Genomic DNA, 25,358 nt, shown 5'->3' on the forward strand with positions numbered 1-25,358 from the left:
GAGGGCAATTGGAGAGGTACCGACTTTATGGGGATATGATAAATGAAAAATATCCTTCATCCTATCCCAGTGCCCACTTCTGGAAGAGAAGCCACAAATGACTACCTCCTTCTTTCTTTTCTTTCCACTTTTCATTCAACAAATGCTGAGAGGTGCTCAGAAAGGCACAAAGGTTGATTTCTTCCTGCCCTGGTATCGTTTCCTTCCAGAGCATTGTCCATTTCAACTGCTTTGAAGTTGTTTCTTTTACCTGGTAGATGGCATTATCTTCCTTCTCTTGGGGTTTAACTTCTCTTGCTGTGGTGGGAGACACTTATTTCTGATTCTAATTTCAACTGCAACTTGAACCTTGGAGGCAAGTGCTGCCCACAAGAAAAGGCATGCTCTCTTTTTCTGACTCCACCAGAATATGCACCTCAGACAATAACTATATGCAAAAATACGTAATACCGCGAGTATAAACCAGTCATTCCTAAACTTATCTGCACTTTGGAATTGCCTGGAGAGCTTCAAAAAGTAAGGATGCCCATGTCCCACAGCCAGAGATTATGATTTATCTGGCCTTGGGGTGTGGCCTGGGCTTTGGAATTTTTAGTAGTTCCCAGGTGATTCTAATGTAAAGATGAGTTCAGGAATAGCTAGCATGAACATAAATGACACCCAATTTACAATCCTCATCCCTTTCATTTCAATGCCTTCAGCACAGCCAGGGATAATTAATCATGATTCAGAAGCCTGTACTGATGCCAATTGCATGAAGTGGTTTTAAAAATATCTTGGTTTATTTTGTGCCCACCTTCCCTCATGCCAAACCACTTAAAATATAATTTAATCCATTAAAAAGTACAGGGATCCACACAGAAACTCCTTTCCAGCATGTGGCTTGCAAAGTATTTCTTACATAAACACGGACAATAGGTATGTTCTCTTTTATGACTGGGTTGAAATAAAGCAGACCTAATTAACGCACCCAGATGCTATGGAGTGCAGGCCGTGTGAATACTGGGCTAGGAAGTCTATCTCCCAGCTTTATCAAAACTTCTTTTCCCTTCAGCAGTGCCCTGGTAACCTGAGAAATATAAATTTTGATTACCGATTGCTGCATTGTTAGTAACCAACTATATATCATCAGTGGATGGTCACCGGTGTCAGCCTAGAGCTAATTATCTGAGCTGAAGGGAGAGTAACCCCATGAAAGAAATGTTTTCCAATTAAAGCAGCATAGAATATTTGATTTGTCTCTCTGGCAATGCCCAATTCATACTCCTTTTCATGATATTTGTATTGTCTTCTTTTCCTCATTACAAGCTCAGAGTTGTGAATCTTGGGCTCCCTAGCAAGAAACATAAATATCAGGAGGGCAGCTGTCAGACCTTTAAAAATATCATGAACTGTCACCACCAAAAACACAACAGTAATTACAGAGTTTCCACTAGCAAATGCTACAGTTAAGGGTAAAGACATCTTTCAACATAACCATTTATTTTCGCAGGTTCCTAACCTCACGTAGAATATGTGTGTGGTTGCCAGCGTGTAACACACACATACACACTTAATTTTTATAAGTTATTTAGGGGTTAGATGTTCTATGCTTTGTCTTAGCTATTATTTCAAAGACAAGGAAAAACTTTTTCTACTAGTACGAGAAACAAAATATTTTGGGTAAAGAGCTGGGCATTGCTTTCAGTTAACCCTCATCTTCCTTCTCTTGTTTGTATTTAACTGCTGTTTGGCATTTATTCCAACTGAATGCTTGCCCATTTACCTAACTAGGTAATTATGCCAGGAAGAAGGAGAGAAGTTTTATCTTCTCTGTGACTAACTCACTCAGATCACTTTGTAAACACAGGTTTTGAAGTCTAGGTTGATTCATAAAAATGTTTATTGAGCACCTACTGCATGCCAGGTTTGTTCTAGGCACTGGGGATTTCCTTAATGAACAAAAGAGGTCTCTGCTCTTTTGGAGTTTATATTCTAGTGGGTTTCCATCCCATTCCTTCCACTAGCGGCTGAGTAGCATTGAGTTAGTTAGTCAATCTCTCTAAACCTCATATTTCTCATCACTTAAGTGGGATAATAATGCTTCCCTTCATAGGGCTGTTATTCCAATTAAAACTCCTGGCCCATAAAGAGGTGCTTAATAAACATATGTTTCCAATTCATTCTCCGTCCCCTTTCTGCTTGGGGTTGACATTTGGAAACTAAATATCTCTCAGTTAGCATTATGAATTTTGTGTAACTTTTTTTATCATCTGTTGCCTAAAAGCATACCCTCACTGTGATTTCTTTATCAATTTCCCCCTTGCCTGAAAAGCTCCCAAACATACCCTCTGTGTCTTGAAATGGAGCTGCCCACATTCTGTTTCACTTAAGCATAGCTGCCATTCTCAGAAGACAGCTACTGCAGATTGGCACTTAACCAAAATGCCACGGAAATTTAAGTTACTCTTTTTGGGGAATATGGAGGGCCGTACTTTTTCCAATGCATTTTTCAGGACCATGCCCATATCAAAAGGAGGAACAGCCTGTGGTCATTGTCTGTTTAGCTCATAAATCTCTTATTTTCCAGTTGCAGTACAAACACCTCAAAGAGAAGGGAGCTTTTACTTCTACTTTTTTTAGGAAATTAAAATTTTGAGCATTTATTGCCGCTATTGATTGTCTCTGTTTGTGGTCACTGTCTTAAGCATTGTGGTCCATAAAAAGATGATGGATGGCTGATGTACAAGAACTAGGGAGACATACCTTGAGCAGCACTTAAGACCCTATCTGGACTCTTCTCACCTAGGAGTCCTGGGTGAGTGCTGTGCAGTGTTCAGAACATACACCAGCATTTCAAAGAACTGTAGGGATAAGGTTTTAAGAATTTCTCCCAATTTCATGGACTTGGAAGGTTTTGGAAGGATGGCCCTTATTAGATTTTGTTTTGTTTTGTTTTGTTTTGTTTCCTCCTTTCAATCCTTTGTATCTTGCACTACTCTTCTCCCTACCAGGGATTTTTCCAACGCTTTCCCCATTGCCATTTCCTTATCCCACTAGCTTATACTATTTGCTCAACTGACTTGTGAATTTCTCTCCTTCCCTTAAGATACTCTTCAAACATCATCAACTCTATGAAGTCTTTCCTGACTCTTACTGACAGTTAATCACTAATGCCTCTGTCCTTCCTTTGATTGCGCCTGAAACAGCCCCAGTATAGCAACCAAATTAACATTATTTGTTTACTAATCCATCCACACCACTAGATAGAGAAGCTGGCAAGTGCTAACAAATAAACGATGGACAAATAGGCAGATCAATGACTGAAGAATCTAATACACACCCCCTGTCCTCAGAGGATTTATAGTTTATGGGGGAGACAGACTTCTCAACAACAAATTGTAAAATAAAGTGCAAATACATGTGTACTATTAGAAAGAAAAATGCTATGCATTTTAAGTTTTACCTTTTTTTTTCCGGAAAAGCTAAGATTTACTTACTTAGCTCACTTCACAATGGATTGGTGTCCTTGAAGCAATTACTACAGATTGTTCCAGACTTGTTTTTTTTAAAGACCTTACTGCTAGCTGGCCTCGGAAAACCTATTGTATAAATGCTCTGGTAGCACATTTCAGACTGTCACACAGCCGGTTTCCCCTCTACCTGTAAACACAGGTTTGTGAAATGTACATGAAATGAAAGACACTGGTATTATTACAGAAACACTAGCAACAGCTACATTCTATGAAATAAATCCCTGACCTAGTTACATTGCTGAAGGCTTACATTCATATAATGCCCGGCACAAAGAAGAAATTGTTACCTTGAGAAAAGTAAATTTTGCATTCCCCAAGTTCTATATTATTAAATCTGTGGCCTTAATATTGCATCAGAGTAGATATTTTATTCAATTACATAGACAATGAAATAAGAACTGAGAAAGATGTAGCTGGCCCAGAGTCCCCTGGGTGTGAAAGGATGATGAGATTTCTTTTATCTACTCCTGACAATGAAGTTTAAATTTTCACTTAAATCTTGTACCAGCAAAATATCCTTTCAAGTAGAGGTTAATTCGTCACAGTCATACTTGGCATCTAATAGTTTTCAGCAGAACTAAAAAAAAAAATTAAAAAGATAATTTAAGATTTCTGTCCTAAAGCTGGGTGGAGTGTAGTTGGATCTTCCAAAATGCTGGATAGAGAAAGTTAAACATGGCCAAAAGATCATTATTGCCAAATTAAACAAATAGATTTTGTGCTTGCTAAATAAAGTAAAAGAATCTGTTTCTAGTATTTCAATGCAATGAAATAGGTGGGTGCTTTTTTTTCTACATGTAAATAAGTATTTCTCATCTAAGTACTTTCAGAAAGTGGCCTTTTATACACAATAGGTTATGAAAAAGTGAAAGTATAAATGAGGTTGGAGGAGAAATTCTTACCTATCTTCTCCTGAGAACAGACATTCTCGCAATGTGTTAGGAGAAAGGGGATAGGTAACGCGTACTGCTGGTCTCTAATGGAAATGCTTTTATAACACGTCCTTTATGGCTCAACAACTGTTTAATTTCTCTTGTCAAACCAGTCGGGTCTAACGAAGTCTAATTATTAGTCTTAGGTAGTCAGAGTTAATAGCACGGCGCGAACCTCAGTAACAAATTTCAGTTAAAAGCCAACCCTGATGACACACAAAACCTTAGATAAGATTAAATGTTAACATCCAAACAGCGCTCGGCTAGTCCAACAGGTTGAAGTCCAAACTAGGTGTATTAATTCTTAACACTCAAGTCTAAATACCATGAAAGCTGATTAAAAGAGGAAAACAGATGCAACTTAGATGACCAAAAAATGGGGGCAACATTACAGGTTTTTTTCTTTAATTAACAATGTCTTGCAGATATCAATTGCAGATACAATTTCCATTAGGTCATATTATTTAAGTGAATCTAGTTGAAAAGCAATTACAACTCTACAGGATCACTAGAGATTCTAGAGACACCTAATCAGCACATTTGTAGGCCCTTCCTTTTACTTCACTTCTTTTTCCTTTCTTAACAATTGGGTAATAATCTTAATATTATTAAGTGATTAACATGGCACACAATTTCTTTCTCCCTTTCCAGCTTCATTGTTTGAAACCAAAAATGAGTTAATAACAAGCTGTAGTAAACTCCCTGACATTTTTCTCTCGCTTGCAACTTTTATGTGGATTTCTGAAAGGCCCAATTAAGGGAAACCCCACACTCCAGTACCTTGCTGACTAATGCTTCTTGCCTGACCCCAAACTCTTATTTGCCTTTACATTATCGAGCTGATACTGAAGAAGCAGTTGATTATCAGGAAACCGAGCTCAGATAAATTAACTTAATGAAACAGATGACTTTGTACGTATGTATGCCTTTGAAACTGACTAGGCTCAAATGTCCACTTGGCTAAATGAGTCTGCGATCAACCCTGGTAGAAGGGTCGTCATTCTACCACTAAAAGCCTTTCCCCAGCCCTGGATCCCATCTTTCTGTCTGAAAACCAGGCTTAAGCTTAACAGCTGTCAAGCTCCCCAAATGCAAACAACAGCAACTGCCTAGCTAAGTTGTGATTGATGATTCACGAGAATACATGGCTACTTCACAGATATTTTAGCCTGCAACAAATTAAGAATCTAAACCTCTGTGCGACACAGATAGCCAGTGTACTGTGTGTTGTGGGGGACTGCTATGGCTCTTTAATTATGTCCAGCCTGATAATCCTTCATTCTATCGCTGTGAATGGCTGGTACCCAGGGGCTTTAATTTCACTGTCCCCCTCCACCAGATAATGCCTGACCCTGTGTCATTTTGGCTGTGAAACACACTGAAGGAGACAAATGAGGTTTTTTTCCCCAACTGTGTTAAATTAACTAATGGATTCTACTCATGACACAGGCATCATAAAAGCCAAGGCTCTGGCAGTACTGGACCCACATTTAGACAGTCCCCGAAGTAGTGTTCGCCTCCAGCTTTAACACAAAACAACAACAGCAACAAGGAATTTGGCCAGTTGTTTACTGTGAATAATGATTAACCAACTATTTTATACTGCAACCAGTTATTTTAGTTACCTTGAGACACAGCTATAAGAGAACTGTGGTTCTCTAGCCCTTCAGCAATCATCTTTTCTTTGAGTGCTGTCTTTTATTTTCCTTTTAGTAGAAGTTCTCCCAATCAGAAGGTGGCTGTAATTCAATATGGTTGCAGATACACCCATTTGAACTAAATGTTGTAAATCTCAAATATCTTAGAATGAAAATAACCATGTTTACATTACTTTCATTCTTATATAAAAGGCACTCATGCCTCTACTAAAGTGAATCTGTATCATTACAAATTTCAATGTTGTAACTATATAGACACTCCCTGCTACACAGGGCCTTAATTTTTAATATGCATTTTTGTTTTTGTTCACTGAAATATTATGATATCATTTTCATGTGGTCGAAAAGATAAGTGCCCTTTCTCATGTTCCCATCAGAAATCTGTGTTCTCTGGGAGGTTAAAAATTATAACTCAGCTGCTGCACTCTGTATTAAGACTGAAATTTGGCATCCCAGATGTGAATTTGTTTCCAAAAGGAAACAGAATCTGGTAAGCTTTATTTTTTAAGAATCTTAACTCATTTTTTAAAAAAGACTCAAACATTTTCTTTTAAAAAAACAATAAAATTGTATACATGACTTGGAAGTTTATACTGAACCCTTTGGACTTTTGAGGAGTAAATTCCCACATGTATCTAAAATTGTTAGCTTTAGAAGTAAGTTATAGAAAAGCAGGTTGTTCAATCTTCCTAAATCAGTGACCAAAAATACCCGCCTGCCTTTATTTTTGGTGATGTTTTCAGAAAGGCTTTCTCTCTGCCGAAGAGGAATTTATTTTTGCAAAATAGTAATGCTTTATCACATGTTTACCATGCATCATGCTCAGATGTAGATCTCTGTATGCAATAACTCATGGAGCCCTCACAACACCTTGAGACACATGCTATTATCATCCGCATTTTACAGATGAGGAAACAGAGGATGGAAGGGTTCAGTAAGTTTCCCAAAGGCACATACCAGGAAGTAGTGGAGCAGGGATTTGAACACTGGGCCAGCTGGCTCCAAAGCCCACATTCTCCCTCCCTCCTTCCCATCTGCCATTCCTCCCTCCCTTCCTTCCTTCCTTCCCTTTCATTTTTTTAACAATACTTTATTGTAGTATATCATTCATAAACAAGAGTATAATAAAAGTTATGAACTCACAAAACAAACATACATAACATCATCCAGGGCTTCCATACCTCCCTGTTATGGTTCTCCTTTTAAAAGTATCACATGTTACTTTATAAAACCTAGAAAACAGAAAGAGTAAAATTTTTTAAATGTTAATTTCACAATCATAGGTAACCATTATTAACTTTTTGATGAATATTCTTTAAGCTTGTAAACATATTTTTAAAAATATATATTGGGAAGTGGATGTGGCTCAACTGATAGAGCGTCTGCCTACCGTATGGGAGGTCCAGGATTCAAATCCCGGGCCTTCTGGTTTGTGTGGTGAGCTGGCCCACGCCCAGTGCTGCCATGTGCAAGAAGTGCCATGTCACGCAGGGGTGTCCTCTGCGTAGGGGATCCCCACAGGCAAGGCGTGCACCCCGCAAAGAGAGCCACCCCGCGTGAAAAGTGCAGCCTGCCCAGGAGTGGCGCCGCACACACAGAGAGCTGACACTGCAAGATGATGCAATAAAAAAGAGACACAGATTCCCATGTCACCGAGAATGCAAGCGGACACAGAAGAACACACGCGAATGGACACAAAAGAGCAGATTGGGGGGGGCGGGGGCGGAGGGGAGAGAAATAAATAAAGTAAAATAAATCTTAAAATATATATTTACTACAGAAGTTGTGAATTTACAAAGCAATCATGCACATGTGGAGCTCCCATGCAACACCCCCTCACCAACACATCACAGTGTTATGAAACATGCATTCTTAGTCACTATGTACATTGCCCCTCTAATCACAGTCATTGCCCTAACCTCAGATTCACTAAATGTTTATTAAGCATCACCTTGTCTATATGGAAGACACTGTACTAGAGGTTAGGGGGCAAGGAGGAAGAAGGATATGGAATGAAGGAAAGAGGAAATGAAAGTAGAAAAGAAAAACAAACACATTCCTGCCACCATTTTATTTTGTGAGCCAGATGCATGACTCAATGAGTATAATAGGATGTAGCAAAAACTGTCGTTTTCTGATTGGTCCTTCAAGTTTGGGGACTGTGAAACCCAGAGGTAATATCTCAGGTACCTGGGTCGTTCTGAATGGTCTAACCTGCTTGTGCAGGCCCAATCTACTGTGTAAAGTCCTCCTGTTTGACTGGAGACTATTCTAATAGCCACCACTCTAAAAGCACCCAAAATCCGGTAGGAAAAGTTCTCGTGGATGTCACGGTGCCGTTATTTCCCCCGTCAACCTCCAGAAGACATCAGCAACATTGCCTTTGGATGTGGTTACTCTGAAGGTGCTGGCTCTTACCATTCTGTCACACATAAACCAATTGTTTAAGTATTATTAGCAGGAGCCGCAGACAGAGATGACAGGTGTAAACAGTTTATAATTTACAAAGTGTAGGATCAGGTTTCCCCACTCCTGCCAACGGCTCACAAACGCACCTTGGCTTGGCCCTGTGTATTCACAGATTCTTACTGGATGGTTAAAAATAACTTCTATAATGCACCTATTTTGGTAATGTGTTTTGGCCACTTGCGTCTCTTTAAATGTTAATTCAAACTACCAAAGCTGTTGGTTAATTTCTAAGTTAATGTTCCCAAATGCCCTGGACCGCTAAATAAACACACGTGCCTTGGAACACTCTGAATGGACTGTTTTTCTACTCTGTGCTGTGGAATCCTTTTTTGTCTTTTCTTCTTTTCTTCAGTATTTCTCCTGTGCAGTTGAGATGGACGAGTTGAAATGGCTGGCTGTTGAAGAGACCCACCATTGTGACTCTATGCACAGATGTGGGGATTCTGATGCCCTTGTAGTCAGACCTATTTAGCTGCTTTCTGCATTTTGCAATGCTGACATGTTTCAGTAAAACTTTGACTAACTGGAATATGAGGGGGAAAGGATTTCTGGTTGAGTGATTTCCTGGTTAAACTGAAAGTTATTTAGAAAGCCCTTGTTATTGAAAATCTTTCCAAAATATATCAGCCCGCTTTCCTCTGGAGTTAGGCAGCACTGCTGGAGAAATATTGTGTATCACGGGAAGGGCTGCGATACAAATTTAGCAAAGCTGCTAACTCCTCATCCATCTTTTTGCAAAGCAGCCCCTCTCTAGTTTCCTGCGGCAGCTGGTATTCTGAACCATTGCTACTGTCTTCAAAACCCCTTCTCCCCTCTCTAGATGGAGACCTTCCAACCCACCAGGGGAATGAAACAAAGGCCCGCACCTTTCCTTCCTCACACCTCCAGGCTTTCAGCCATCCTTCTTCACTCTCTCCACTCTCCACCCATGTCAGGGCTAAGCTCTCCTTCACCTGAGCTCTTGGTTCATTCTCTCCAGCCTTCCCAGGGAGGCTGGCCCATTCCTTTGCCCATTCTATGGTAGTTTCAGTCTCTGCGACTTCACTGACATTCCCATCAACAGGCCCCCCTCCCCCTTCCAAGCAAACCGTTCTCGCCTCCTTTCCTTCCCTTCAAGGTTAAATCCTTTCCTTATACCTTGCAAGGGTTGGCAGGACATGCATTGATTTCCTAACCTTTCATTCATTCAGAAATCATCAGCTGTCTCCCTCCTCCTTCAGCTCCACCAAACCTGCTTTTGCAAAGGTCCTTGTCAATGACTAGCTTCTTATGGAAGCCAATGGCTTTGACTCAGCCAATCTCGTTGATTTTTTCTAAACACAGCTAGAATTCCTCCTTTCTCTTCATCTTTGCAGCCACCATTATTATTTGCTGAACCTCACGTGTGTACAGAGTAAATCAGATCTTATCCCTCCCCTCCTATGCTCCTCACTGCAGGTAGAACCTGAGGTCTCCTAACATGGCCTGCAGCCCTTCAGGAGCAGCTCTGTGGAGGCCGCCTGGTTTGCCATACTCCAGCCAAACAGTCTCAGGGTCCTCAGACACCCTAGGGCTTGTTCTAGCTTGGAGGGTTTTTTTCTTGTGCTGTTCCCTCTGTCCAGAAAGCTGGGCATTCATCATCCTTAGCGCAAATGTTATGTCCTCAGAGAGACCTTCGGTGACCCATTGATGTGGGTTCCTAACAGTCACTCCTCACCAACATTCTGTATCATGGCAACTCGTCAATGCCCTTCACAGTAGAGGCCTCACGCACTAGTAGCTAATGCACCTGGATGCTTACGAATGAATTATCTTTTGACCTTAATAGGCCGTGCGCTCCATGCGTCCTTGGGGTATGTCCTGTTTGTTCACCATGACACATCCAGTGACTGGCACATGGTTACTGAATGAATAAATGAACAGATGAAGGCTTTATACTTTTTCTATAGAACACCTTTCTAGAAACCTGACCAGAGAAATAACTCAATAAAGAGTAACTGAAGATACTCAAATTTTAGGTTTCCTTGCATTTTTGCATTTGAAATGCCTTACTCATCCTTATATATACTTATATCAGGCCACTCTGCCTGGAGAAATGCATTCAGCCTAACATACATCATTTTGTGAGCAAATGTGGTTCTAAAGAAAGGCATCCACATTGTGTTGGGAGTGGTGACAAGAATGGCCTGAAAGAGGAAGGCGGGCAGTGTGGTGACTACAACTGCTGCTTCCACGGGAAAAGGAGCACTGGACTTAAAAACCTGAAAGGAGGAGGTAATCGGCTGAGGAAGGAAGCAGGTTAGTTTTACCCAGATAGGGGAGACAAGTCAGACCAAATAATAACGTCATTGACCTGGTCAGGAAAACGGGGAAGCTGAGTTGAAAGTGGGACCAGAACTGCAGGGCCTGCTCGATCACAACACTGGCTTCACAGCTGGTTCGGGGAAGAGGACAGGACGGATTTGGGTGGAGAGAAATAGAAACTGTACCGATGGTTTAAAAAGTGCCCGTTCCCTGCCGCCGCGGAGCTACGCGGAGGCGGAGGCTTGGGGGATTTCAAGATTGGCCTCCACCCACAACCCACCGCCCAGGCCGAGGAAGGCGTTGCTGCTGGAGTCAACCCTGCATTTCAAGAGGTGCTGAAAACGGCCTAGCACGTGGGATCCGCAGAGTTGCCAAAGCCTTAGACTAGCGCCAAGCCCATCTTTGTGTGCTTGCCTCCAACTGTGAGGAACCCATGTATGTCAGGCTGGTGGAGACCCTTCGTGCTGAGCACCAAATCAACCTAATTAAGTTTGACGTCAAGAAACTCGGCGAACGGGCAGACCTCTGTAAAATCCACAGAGAGGGCAAACCCGGTAAAGTGGTTGGCTGCAGTTGTGTGGTTGTTAAGGACTGTAGCAAAGAATCTCAGGCCAAGGATGTCATCGAAGAATATTTCAAATGCAAGAAATGAACAAATAAAAAAACTTTGCTCTCAAAAAAAAAGTGCATGGGGAAGGGGAGCAGTTGTGGCTTAAATGGATGAGCACCTGCCTCCCACATGGGAAGTGCCAGGTTCGGAGCTCCCCACCCCCGTGCCTCCTTAAAAAACCAATAACAAAACAACAACAAGCAAACAAATGAAAAAAAAAAACAACTCAGAGCGGCTGATGTGGCTCAGTGGTTGAACACCGTCTTCCCACATACAAGGTCCCAGGTTCAATCCCTAGCCCCCAGGACCTTAAAAAAAATGTGTGTGGCTATAAGGAGGTTGCTGCGCACATTTGTGGGTAAGCAACGTGAGTTGCTGGTAGGCGCCTGACTTGTGGATTTGGAAATATTAGAAATTGTGATCATAGTAGCACTGTAGTTGTCCTGATTTTGTTTCCAGTCAGAAATACAGGGTAACTGGGTTGATAGCAGCAAAGGCTGATTTGACTTGAGGGAGATAAGGAATAAGTCAGTCAGCTAAAGCTGAACCAGAGCCATAATGCATCACCATTTATACGGACCCCTTCCAGGGAGGTCCTACCCACCCTGAAAAACCTGGCTGGGGCTGAGCTAAAAGGGCAGTTGGAAATACATAGCAGTTTCCAACAAATGTTCAGCTTTTAAAAAGGTCATGTGCAACTACAGGAGAAGACCTTCCGTTCTAGAGATTTCTCCTACAAATGAGAAATCTCCTATAAATAAATTATTATAAATTACAGAAAGCTCAAATACAAAATATATATTTAACATATTATATATTATAAGCTAAATCTCTTATATGTAATTTTGCATGTTTTAATTTTAAAAACATTTTAAAAATGAAATAACCAGCCCCAAAATAACTCAATCAACTCAATCATATTTACTTAAAAGGGAAATGATTTCCCACCTGGCTATTAATTCATCCACCTCCGTCTACCTGCAAAGGAACATGATAAATTCCTTTCCATAGGAAAGGTTTCTGGAAAAACCAGTTAGGAAAACAGATGTTGGGCTCAGTGGTGGAACAGCAGCCAGCACCAGTGAATTTGCCTTTATCCCACCCCCAACCCCACTCCACGTGTGGAATTAGATTAGGCCTTTGGTATTATTTTAGGAGGGGTTGGAATTTAACTTTAGTTAGGAAGAGCTGAGTCCATTGTTTATTTGCAAACAAACAAAGGAATCCTCTCCCCAGCTCTGGGATTCCTGCTCCACTGGTTTTATACAGATGAGGCTGACCAGATATTTACCATCAGGTTGGGGAAGAAAGAGACATTGTCCTAGGAAGCTAGAGTCCTAGAAACCCATTTCATCTGGTGACAGACTGCTAATTGGGAGGGAACTATGACCAAAGTCCCACTGCACATTTCAAGGAGGTGAGGGTGGGGAGTGGCCCTTAAGTGCCACATGGGTGGTGGGAAGACATCATTGCAATAAAATTGTGAAACGAATGCTGGCCGGCCAACAACTAAAACACCAACAAAACTGCAATGTGCTTATCAGGATTTGACCAAGAAAAAAGGCCCCCAATCTTCCACTGAGGACGCTGGCAAAAGTCCCAGTCCTGCAACTTCTGACTAGTTCCATGTGCAGTTTCCTTCAGGTACTGCATTGTCAGCAGCAAGAGGTTCTCAGCAGTCAAGGAACAGCTGCGCAATGCAAGCGGCCTCTGAACCGTGGAAGGGCTTTTTATTCAGGCCTCGTGTGATTTAAAAAATACTGGTGTTCTTTTGTGCTTTACAAAGGCAGTACTTTGCTGCCTTCAAGTTCAAGACTCATGGGCTATTAGGAGAGGCAAGATGGACAATGTATTAGCATGTGTGAAAGAAAGAATAGGCGTTACTTCAAATCAAGCCCATAATAAGAGCAGGCCAGAATTTGGAACACCTACCTAGCCAGAAGCAGCAACTATGGCTATTAGAAGATAAGTATTTTGACTCGTGCGTTTTTTATGCAAATGATTTGGCAATAATCACACACAAATACGTGCACACTCAAACACACAGACCTAGCAATAGGAAATTACAGTATTTATTCACAATAAATACTTTTCTTGAGAGTGGGGCAGTAAGAAAAAATAGAATCACAGAAAAGTTAGAGCTAGGTGGGACTGGACAGCACTAAACCAAAACCTCAGCCTGTAATGAAGTCTGTTTCCAGAGAGGATAAGTCACTTGCACAACGACACACAAATAATTCAGAAATAAACAAGATGTTAACACCTGTAGAAAGGATGCCCTGCTACTTCCATCCCGCCCTATGCCTGAGGCTGTGTTTAGGGTCCAGGCAAGACCAGTGATTAGGATCACCCGCTTCGGTATCAGGCCAATCTGGACTTGCACCCCCCAGCACGACCATTTGTCAGTTATGCAACATTGGGAAGATTACTCTTCAGAATCTCAACTGACACCTCAAAAGTGGGGATAACAGTTGATGGTTACTACAAAGATTAAATGAACAAATACCAAGCATGCAAGTCACGAGGGTCACTATTAGGAGTAGCAGTGATATTTTCATCTTCTTTGGAATTTCAATACATTAAAAAAAAGTCACACCAAGGACATAGGCAATGACCGCTAAGGCATATGAGTAAACCTATGGGGCATAAATGTAGGCAGGGCACACGCAAAGTACAAAGTTTTATTGCTTTATCTATTCTTAAAAGCTTTGCCCAAATGCTTTGTGAAAATAACAATCTGTTGCCTTCACACAAGTATTGTGAATATTAGCTACCCATATGGGCTCAATGGTTTGTTTTTTTCCAGTATTAGCAATAGGTGTTTGTTGATCCTTTAACATTTTGTTCTGCTAAAAATTATTTGTTTTATAATTGTTTTCCCTGATGACCTGTGACGTCCTGATGTACTAACTTGGTTGGCTGCTTACTCTCCCAAGCTGTCTGGCATACACAGGTGGAGTCACCTTAGGTTACTGAGATAATAAAGTATTTTCAGGTCCTTTGCATCCAATGCCCTTCCGGCACTATCACTTGACACGTATTCTTAGGATAATTCTGTTCAGAGAAACAGAATCTCAGTAAATGTTGTTACATGGTTTTTGTCTTTGTTTTTTTTTACAACACATTTTGTAATATTTTTGTCTGGTATTTCACAAATGTTATTCATGTGTCAGAATATACTTCTTAATAGCTGTTTTTCATCTATTTATATTAATTATATAAATAATCAATGATGGCCTTCTTGTGGCAAAACATAATAAACATTATAGATAAAACTAAAGTCCCACTTGACCATCGGGATCCCCCTCCAACTCCTCGCTGCCAGCACCCCCAACCTCGCACACCTCCGAGGCACCCGACTACCAGGTTGTGGCCGGTATATTCTCTGGGGTTTTCTTTCTCCTTCTTTTTCTTTTGTATTTCTTTATTAAACACTTATCATTTTTGTTTTTAGAAGGTACCAGGAATCGAACCCTGGACCTCATACATGGGAAGCAGGCGCTCTGTTAACATGAGCTACATCTGCTCCCCAACCCTGATCATTTTTGTAAATATATTCTTGGAGCCAGACATAAATTTCTTTGGAATCTAGCAAATTTTTCTTCATTATATGTAAGGTAAAATTGTAAACATCTATGCCATATCCTTATGTACCACAATGCAACATCCCCACCTGTGGAAGTTAAAACAAACAGTCCTTCTTTCTTCAGTCGTAAATGAGACAATTTTGTACATCTGGGGTTTTAAGTGGGTGATCTGGGGCAGCTTATACAAGGGTTCTTCTTCCTAAAGTCCACAGCTACTGGGTATGTTCTGTTTTTTCTTCCTGGAAATGTATGCTGCATATTACTAACTCTAGGGCTGGTAAAGATCTGCAGACTCTTGAGCAGGCACTGGAATTGACAGTCTCAGAGAACAAAAAAAAAATCCCTGATAGTCATTACTTGTGAGAACTGCTCTGTACTGGGTGGTGTGAGGAGCTGCCACCCACGCTCGGAGGGTATTACCCAAAGAAATGACTTCCACTATTCCAGTACAGTAACCTTGATCTCTCATTGCCATTTAGTTTAATAAATCCTGTAACAGATGTGTGCTGCCTTTTTCAAATTTGTGCCTGATTAATTTCCTCAAATACATGCAGAAACATAAAATAACTGACAGCTTTCCTTCAATAATTTGATTTGCACCATTAGAATTGAAATGCCTCTTCCATCAGTGAGTGGTATATGCTCAGATGATCAGATTAACTGATTTACAGGGCCTTTGACATCCAGATACTTTGTATTTTGGGTGTTTTTTACTTCCGTCCTGGACTTTTTTAACCTCTTGATTTTTATGTATAATTTTATTTAGGTAATCAGTCATGTCAGTTATTCTTCCCAAAGTACCTTAGATTCACATTAGACGTAAAACAGATTACATTTCTTTTGTCTTGTTAATTTTTAGATTGTTGAGTAAGTTTCCTTGAGAATGTTCTGATCTGTTTTTGTTAGTCTTCCTTTCCATTATAAATTTATTTCTTCTCATTCACTTTTTTTGCTAAACTGAATAATTTTTATAGAACTCCTTTTCTTATATCTGCAAACTCTTGGTTCTTTAAATGATCAAGTGAACTTCCTTATAGACTCATTTTGTCTGATGTTTTCTTCAGATAATCAGGATTCAAGTACTCATTGTTTTTAGGGCATTCAGTTATTGGAGCATTAAGATATATATTCTTTTTATTTGGGAAAAGTATCCATTCTCATCCTTTGATTCACAATCACTTCAAATAGCACTTTAAAAATAGGTAAGCAAAAATTATTATGTTAAGTGTAGACCAAACTGGACTTTGGCCGTCATTACCAACTAAGCTTAGCAGCACAGGAGCCGTTTTCTGCCCATGCGTGTGTATTATTATCCACCTTGCTGAAGAGCTCTACTCTTAGATAAAAGCTCCAGGTAATTCAAAGATCCTCTAACATCTAACTATAGTTTCTGTTTCAGTCATTTCTCCTGGGAGGGACTGGACCCCTGTGATCCTCAGAGACTTAGACAGAATAAATTCCCCCTCATTCCCACATGTCTCCTTAGTCTCTCACTAGCAGAACCCATGATAAGGCAAGATAAGGGTGTGGGACATGAAGTTGCTCCACAGTTTTGCCCAAAGTTTCCTGATTCCCTTTTTGCTTGTAATCATGCACCCCTCATATTCCATATAGACTGATGTATGTATATACATGTGTTAGATGCATAATGTTAACAGCATGAGAGAATTAAAAAAAACACAAAAATACAAAACCCAACTTGGCCCAAACTATCATTTTTCACTCCAGTGTCTTCCTTAGCAGTTTATGCTCATGTGACTGGCACCAATACCATCCAACAACTTCTACTTCAGATCAGCTTCTTTTAGCACTTAGAATAACAGTATATTTCTACATGGCTGAATGCAGACAGAACAAGTCCTGTGTAAATACTATTTTCCATTAGCAACAATGAACTGATGTCAAAGCTGTTGTTACATCCTAAGACTATAAAATTCACAATCATGATAATAGTGCGATGGCAACAAAAATGACTTATGTTGGAGATTGTTTTGCCCTGCTCAGTACCATTTGGGGCAAGACACAGGAACCAGTTTTGTATAATGCCTTTCTCAGGCTGCAAACATTTGATAACTTTCATGTAAGTCAGCAGTGATGGGGGGCAGGGGTGGAGGATGAACATGAAAACAGTTGAATAGCATGCTGGCCTGGCTCACACAGACTGCTAATTGGTGATAATCGATGTGTCCGGTGCATTCCAAATGTTCTAAAGCTGGCAGAATTCAAATTAACGCCATGGGTCTTTTATCTATACCTGTTGTCTTCAGAAGTACTATAATGTCTACTTGGGGAAAGGAGTGGGTAGAGCCACCAAAACGATTATTATTATTATTATTTTTAACGATTACTAGCATTCAGTGACATTTGAAAACAATATTCTGGAAAGGCAGAAACACCAGACAAGCTTGACTGAATAAAGGGTTAATTACTGTGCATGTTCCTAAACTAAGAGGCCACCCACACACATTCATTCTGTCAGTACTAAGCTTGCATTATTGTCATTACAAGTTCAAAAGCTAATTAATAGTTAGAGTGAGCTTGGTAGGTTCTTACACATGAATGGGTATCTGGGGCAGGAGAAAACCTTAGGTTCTTTAAGATTCTTTATCCAGTTAAGAAGTCTCATGTGCATATGCCACGGCACTTCATGGCATAGGCATTGGTGGTTGCCCATTCATTTTCTTCTCCTTTTTTTTGAGGATTTCTCTCCCTGACACTGGATGGTATCCAGGAGAACTACCAGGGATTGAAATCCTATTTAGCCCCTCTTCATCTGAGATACAGGAATTGGTATGAAATTTTTGAAGACTTTTTGACTTTGAGATAACCATTTCTTATATCCTTTACAACTCTGTACATCCTGTATGGCCCTGGATAGCATGTTTGCCTGCGACCGTATCTGGCTACTATTCTGGTGTTTATGGCAGTCAGAAAGCTGGGATCTTTGAGAAATAAAGTATCTTCTAAAGGACACTCAGCATTTGCCTTTTTCCTCTTCATCACTCTATCATGTTTTATTTCTCTCCATTGGATCCCTCCCCTACCTCTTTACATACACATATAATTTCAATAACCTCGTTTAAAGACCCCTAATTGTCCCTTTATGTTTCATTAGCAGGTCCAGGAAACATTTGTTTCCTCCCCTCTCATTTACCTTAGACTTCAGGGATTTTTAAAGCAATATGGGTCCATACATCCACTGCATCAAAGAAGCTAAGTTTTAAAAAAAAAAAAGTCAAACATCACACTAAGATTCAAAAAAGACTTTGGATTTCTTTGGAGGTGAGGTTCAATCATTTGCAACTAGTAGTTACCACCAGGAGAGACTGGGAGAGCAAAGCGTGGGAGTCATCATTATTGTAATGGTGAATAAAGCCGGTCCCTGCTTCATGCTTGGAGAGACAACAAGTGTCTGTCGCTGAATGGCACAAATGAGCAAAGGAAATGAGGGCTTTAAGTCCCTTCTATTCAGCACTGCTTTATTCCGTTCTTCATAACTTCATTTCCTAGAAGAAAAGGGAGCTAGAAACCATTTCTTTTATTTCCAGAGGTTTCAGCACTACTCGAACACTTTTCCTGTTCTTTTTATTTATGCCATTTTGGAAATAGCATCATTAGTTCCCATTTATAATACTGAGATGCTATGAAGGTAGGCTTATGTGAATACCCACATTGCCCAAGCAGCATGTCATAAAGTTGAAGGTTTTTTCCCCCTAAGCCAGAAAATACTAACTTTTCCCTTTCCAGATGATGTCAATTTCATTTTTCAACTACTATGAAAGAGATGACTGATTTTTCTATGTTAAAACTCTAACTGGATTTCTTTCAGTGATGGAAGTCCTGTTTTTCTTTTTCATAACTAACTAAATTTTACTTAATGTTTTTGGAAATCTTTCACAAGGCACCTTGGTTCAGTGAATCCCCTGTATAGCCATGTGAACAGTTCAGGAGAATTTTCTCCCACTTGAAACCTCTTTATTCTCACCATTTTTTAAGTTCACAGTGCAAAACTGTTTTAACCTTTTGTTTTTCTCATTCAAATATCTGCTTAAAACTATTCTTCCTGGAACTATAGTGACTGCTCTTGAAACACAGAAATTCTCAGTAATATAAAAACAAAAGTTTATCCTTAACATCTAGACTACTTACTTTTTTGTTGTTTTTTAGACTTATCTCCTTAAAGAAGGACAATAATTTCATTTTTTTGAATGCACAATGTGGTCAAGACTGGTCAACGCATGGTGACTACTTAATCTTCTCCAAAGGTTTATAATCCAACTAGTTTCCTGACCTGACAAGGCTGTTCATTCAGATTAGTTAGCCTGCTGACATAAGATTATGCGGCAGAAGAAAAAGAACAGTGGATGGAACATTATGACAAGGTAAGCAGATGTGTTTGGATAATGGGATAATGTAGACTAGCTTCAATGTTCCTGATCAAGACCCCCGTGTGTTTAAATTCATTCCAAAACTAGCCCTTTTCACTTTTATAGTAGAATTTGCAGGTTCTCTTGTGTCCTTTACTTTTCCATTAAGTTTTTTAATCTTTTGGGCAACTCTTCAAATATATTTGGAAGGTCTTTAATAACATGGCAGTCAATGTTCTCTGCTGCATTTCTCAAGAAGATTAAATGCACCCTGCTAGAGATAGGAAAAAAGAATTCTCTCTGGTCTGTAATGCTTCCAAGAAATAACTTGGGTACTGAAAAAACTGGAAATACTCTAGTCCTTCTTTCAGCAATCCACATTTACTTCATTACTCTTTTCAGGAAGTTGAAGGCACACCTTCCAACAGCAGTCACGATGGGGTCCTTCCTGGTTAAAGCTAGTTCCTGGAATCACTAAGGAATTTCCTTCCCAATCCTCTTTCCCCAGGCTGGGGTTGGTCACAGTCCAGGGCACCCATACAGTTGGCAGCTTCCTCCTGTACTTCTCCTTGGGAGAGGCCTCCTGCGATTCTGAGAATGGGTTCGGTCTGCCAACCATGACTGCTGTCGTTATATCAAGAAGTTGCGAGGACAAAGGCAGATTTGTAATTACTGTGATATCACCATTTCTAGTCAATGTTTCTCTAGCTTGGTATGTATTGCTTTCAGACTTTGGCATGAAAGGTGAAGTGGCAAAGAATTTAGCAGCAGCCTCACCCTTCATTGTTAAGGGAAAATATCTGAGGAGAGCAGATTACTCACATGCCATCGAAATCATTTTGTTCTCTAAAATAATGACAAACTGGAGTGCAAAAGTAGACGTGAGAAAGGGTCCAATCTCACCGAGTGGGCTCAGAGATGCCAGCCAGATGCGATGATGACCTGCTCTGAAGATGGCCAGCTCTGAGGAGGAAAGTCTGCAGAAATCACCACTGGCTTTTAGACTCTCAGGAAGCCTGTTATGATGACTAAAATTGTCCTTAAAGGGCCGTAAAACTTTTTAGAAGCATGACACTTTAATGAAATGATAAATAATTTTAATAATAAGTATGAGCACGTGCATACGTGGGCAGTCTTGGTTTGCTGGAGTTCATATTCTATAACCTGGTGATAACCATAATCCTAAAGGTCATTAAGATTAGGATCACTATTCTTTATCACCCCAGCTCTCGTACCTCAGCTCCATTTGCCCACGTGACCTTGAGGCTATTAGGGGAACACTGGGCTCATCATGAGCTACAGGCACAAACTTGTCAAGGTCCAGGCAATTACTTCCCAGACACACTCTGATTGTTTTACATATTCAAAGATAATCTCCTAACAAACACAGTCACATCCCTACGGCGTAGTTAACAGACTAAAAATAGGACAGCCAACAGCTGACCATGTTCTGTGCCTCTTTTAAAAGATTTAGAGACCGTTTTTGTACCCCGACACTGAAGGTGTCTCCACATCTGGTGTCCATGTGTCCTTTAGAGCTTTGCTTCTCAAATATCAATGAGTTTGCCAGTCATCTGATTGTCTTGTCAAGATGCAGATTCAGATCCAGTGTGTCTGGTGTGGGGCCTGAGCAGCTGCATTTCGAATACTCTTGCAGGTGATGCTGATGATGCTGGTCCCTGGACCACACTTTGAGTAGCCAGGTTTTAAATCACTTGCCCACCTGACCATAGGGATAGAACTAGGTAATTACTTGGAGCTCTTCCCTGGAGCTGGCAGCTCCCACACTCATTTCACAGATTCTTCTTCTAAACCCCATGCCATTAAAGTAACGAGGGAGATTTACAGAGCTTTCAAAAACCTATTTTGAGCCCACAAACTATCTGGAGCCCACCCACTTTTCCTGATTCCATCCTCTTGCTCTTTAGCCATTCCCACCTCTTTTTATTGCTCATTATGGCTAGTCTGCATAAACACAAGCTTCAGCCTGATAAGCAACCAACTGACTTTTCCGTAAATAAAGATTTTCATGAAAAACAAAAAGAAAAGGGTACGGAATGGAAAGGTGTTATATGTTCAATTTATTTTAGGTTCCCAACCTATTTTTTTCCCTGAGACTTGTTGTCTGATTTCCATTAAGTCATCCTGTTTGCTCTTTGCCTCGGCGTCGGTTTTTCCTGCTACTCCAGGGGTTTTAAAAGGATTTTTAAAAATCCATTAGCCTGTTTAAAAATGTATCCTTTTTATTCTAATGGCATTCACGCAAAGGTGGGTAACAACTTGGGCAAATGCACCAAGTGGCCTGAAGAGGTACAGGCATTGATGTTGCTGGAAAGCCTTACACTCAATTTGATGGAAATTTTTGCTCCGATTCTTTACTTCCACGTCATTCTAATTGGATTGCTAGCCGAGGCTTGTGCTAAACCCTCCAAGTGTATTTACACAGTATTTGTATCTGTTTATTTTTCAATATTCAAATATTTGAAATGAACTTCTACGAATTTGCAATGCCATCAAATTGGAGGTGTATATTATTAGAAATTAATGATTTTCATATATTTTAAGGTGAAAAGAGCTTTTCTAAAAAGCATCCATCAGGTTTTTTTCTCTCTACTTAACTATCTGATTAATATTCTCTTAAGTAATGTACTGATTAAGAAAAAGGCTTTGCTATATCCATGAAGGAAGCGTCTACCACAGAAGCTTTTATTTTGTAACCGTATTACTAAGAAGCCAGCATTAAGACTGACTATTTTCTTTGGTTCTAAACAAGAGGAGAAAATCCAGTGATGGAAACTGCTAGACATCTGATACTTAATAAGAGAAGCCAAATGATCCCCTGAGTCAACACCCGTGAATGTTAAGCATTCTGCAAATAAGGAGGAAGCATGATCAGAGCTATTAATTAAGGTATATTAGATCCAGAACCTTACAATGTATAAGCTATTCTTTTGAGAGGACCTAAAAGTGCTTTCAGATGTTGATGCCGTCTCCCAAAGTGCTGCACCTTTTCTCTGGACACACCTTTTGTGCTGGGACACTCTGACACCATAGCTATTAAGGCTGTCATGTAAGAACACCTAACCCCATCACTCACATTCACAAACAGGGAAGTCTGGCTGCCTCTTAGACGTCCAGTTTGGGGAAGATGATTGATGGGTCTTGAACTGGTTCCAAAGCTCTATGAGTGTCCACACTTCAGATTGGCTAGGGCCAGTTTATAAGGCCTTCACCCTCCTCGACAGCCTTTTTTCCTAACTTGAGATTGGATTTATGGACCTTTTGTTTCCAGGAAGACTGGCAAACTCCTGATGCTGTCCATTTAGCTGCCACAGCCTAGTCAGCCGAACCAATGGTTCTCAAGACTCATGGCGCATTTCAATGAATGTCACATTTCTTGTCAAGCAAGCAAAAAACTCGCTTTGGGGTGGTATGTGGATACAAGCTCCTGCTGAGAAGAACAGAAACTGTGCATGTCATTCTCTGAAGACAACTTTTAAAATGGGTTCTGGAAGGTCGCAATGGGCTGCCAACACACCTCAGAGTTTTTGATAGTCAGGAATTATAAAACAGGCCTCCCAGTATTGTGTTCCATTCAAAACTCTTTCCAATTCATAGCCTATAAAATACAATGTTTTTGCCATGGCAAAAGCTATCACTGTGGCTTAAATAATACATTTTTCATTGATACAGTTTCTTCAGCTGAAAGATTTCCAAAAATTCCCTTTTCAATGGGCAAATTGAGGCAAGAGAACAAACAGCCTAATCCACAGATTATACCAAGTCAAGGGAAGACAGAAGAAGAAAACCTGACTCTCTGTTCCTATAAGGCTTCAATCCTCCTTAAAACAGTATATTATGCTCCACAATTCCATTCTGTAAACCAAATGGATAGCCAACAACCCCATTTTCATTATCCAACATTTACAACTCTATTTGTACATGAATGCTGCCTTGGAAATGAAAGGAATAATGAGACAAGCCCAGCCTTTCCTGTCTACAATTTCTACCTCTAGAAAGAAGGGTACAATAAGCGAAGGGTAAAATAATGATCTTGTAGCTGTAGCACTGTAAACCATTAATTTAAAGGTACTCGGAGCTAGCTGATAAGAAGACCAAATAAGCACTTTTCAGGCTCACAGATGAATCAACTAAAAATAAAAATAAAAATCATCATAAGAAAACTGCAAAATGGACTTGATAAATCATCTCTTAGGTGTCTCTAGAAATTAAAAAAAAAAAAGAAAAAACAATCACATAGGAGAAAGACCCTTAATATTGCCAAGTAGTTATTTTATCAGCCTTTACAAACCTCTGTCATTTGAGGGACTGGATTTGAGGGACTGGATTTAAAAATAAAAACTTTTCTTGGAGTCTGAGGAGCTAGCCTTAATAATGGGATATGTTTGATTTTTTATCACCCCATAGTGTATGGAGAGCTCAGATACTGGCACAGAAGCACTGGGACCTGAAGAGAGATAAAAGCAGAAGGATCCTGACAATTCCATTTATCTATCTGTAGAAGACTAGATACCCATAAAACCCCAGTGACATTAGAAGAGATGGGAAAGGATGGGGAGCCCACGTGCAGATAAACCACCAGTGGCCCCTGGCTGCCCAACTTCTGATCTGGGGGTTAAGAGGGCTCGTTTTCTTTTCACGTCTGCCGACACTGCCCAGAGAAATAAAATATAAATAGAGGTGGAAACTGGGGATGTGAAATAAAAATGATTATATTTATAATAAGTGGGAAATTATACTCTCCTTTTCTAATGAGGCATAAATACCCAATTATTGTTAACAGAACATGCCATGTGAGTACTTTTCTAGTAAGAGTAAGAAGGCAGCATACCGTTTATGCTAAATTCTTGAGAAAGATTTCCCCCATATCATTCATGCCATGCAAAAATTACAACACTTTTCAGAGCATTTAATAGTATACAAACAATGGTCAGAATGCTCAGCCAATATTTATGCCAATATTTATAATCATAACCACCTCTCTGCAGAGCTACTGGTGGACTGGTCACAGCACACATTCAATTCAATTATCCATAGCCCAGAAATACTGGTGCCATGGCTCATGGGACTTCTGCATGGACATTGTAGCATGATGTTTAAGTCAGCAATGGGTTCTAATCTTGTACAAGTAGAAAATAAGAATTGCATCCCCTTAGGATTTGAGTAGAAAAGAGTTGGTGGTTAAAGAGTTCATTTTTAAAAAGGCATTTTAATCTATTGTCTTTTCATTGTCATTTAAAAAATATAACTATTATATGTATCCCCCCATTTCTTAAGGTCATAAATTTCCATTATATTTCCTTTTATGACCACTTCTAAATCTCCTCGGTTTTTATTTTCAAAGCAAAATAAACATATCTCCTGAAGGTTACTCACAAATTTCACACTGTCAGCAGTGTCTGGATTATTTTAAGAAAGGAAAGATTACCAAGAGAAGGCTGCTCTGTGAGGTTATCTGACACCATTGTTCTACCTTTTAGCTCTCGAACTTGAAACCAGGTCTGTGCAATAATAACCCGCGAAGTGCTAACGCTAACACTATCTAATGATACTGAGAACCCCGGAGCAGGCTCCGCAGGCCTGAAGCTTTGCCTTGAACTGGCTTTACTGAACCACAGAGAAAGCAAAGGAGTCAGAGAAGGACAGATTTTCCCTAGGAAAGTTGACCTAATCCTCCTTTCCAAGACCAGCTTCTGGTGGATGTCTCTGTGCCCTGAGCCTGGTCCGAGAACCAGGCACAGCACACAGATGCTCTCATCTAACAGCGATAATAACGATACCTTAGGTCTACCTGGGGCACTAGGCTGCATTAAAAATAGATATGACATCATCTGGTCCATGCCAAAACCTTAGGAGGAAGGCATGACTCTCTTTAATCATCTCACACATGAGGAGTTTAGTCTCAGGGAGATTAAT

At 40.2% G+C, this 25,358-nt stretch overlaps 1 protein-coding gene across 13 annotated transcripts in view; it reads right to left on the reverse strand.

Annotated features, from left to right (window-relative positions):
• The window catches only part of SEMA6A (semaphorin 6A), a 125,522-nt gene that overhangs the window by 77,275 nt on the left and 22,889 nt on the right, over positions 1-25,358 (reverse strand). For 3 of the 13 annotated variants that reach the window (XM_058277432.2, XM_058277477.2, XM_058277391.2), the window contains exon 2: positions 7,287-7,337. The exons of 9 other annotated variants lie outside the window; for them this stretch is intronic. The gene's annotated coding sequence lies outside the window, so the exon portion shown is untranslated. Of the gene's footprint in view, positions 1-4,417; positions 4,484-7,286; positions 7,338-25,358 lie in introns of those variants that run through there. One more of the 13 variants, XM_058277410.1, reaches the window with a different exon arrangement.

The sequence above is a fragment of the Dasypus novemcinctus genome, chromosome 2 (genome assembly GCF_030445035.2).
Source record: "Dasypus novemcinctus isolate mDasNov1 chromosome 2, mDasNov1.1.hap2, whole genome shotgun sequence".
NCBI lineage: Eukaryota > Metazoa > Chordata > Mammalia > Cingulata > Dasypodidae > Dasypus > Dasypus novemcinctus.